The following is a 241-nucleotide window of genomic DNA, read 5'->3' as shown; positions in this document are numbered from 1 at the left end:
TTGGAGAAAGTGGGATGGTTTCTGCTACCGTCAGTATTACGTGCATTACGGCAGTGCCAGGCGCTGCACAGATCCTCGGGGCGAGCCGGCCCGGCTCTGAAGGGCTCACCGAGACAAGACCCCCGTGTTCCTTGCTTCGGGTCGCCAGGGAACCTGAGTCCGGTACCGTTACTGCGCCGGGTGCCCCGGGAACGCAGAGCGACTGGGTGCAAATGGCGCCGGCCTCGGCTTGGGGGCAGAG

Source organism: Emydura macquarii, unplaced genomic scaffold, assembly GCF_026122565.2.
Source record: "Emydura macquarii macquarii isolate MOO-44397 ecotype Brisbane River unplaced genomic scaffold, CSIRO-AGI_Emac_v2 contig_2994, whole genome shotgun sequence".
NCBI lineage: Eukaryota > Metazoa > Chordata > Testudines > Chelidae > Emydura > Emydura macquarii.
The sequence above is the reverse complement of the archived record's forward strand: the minus strand, read 5'-3'. Positions refer to the sequence as shown.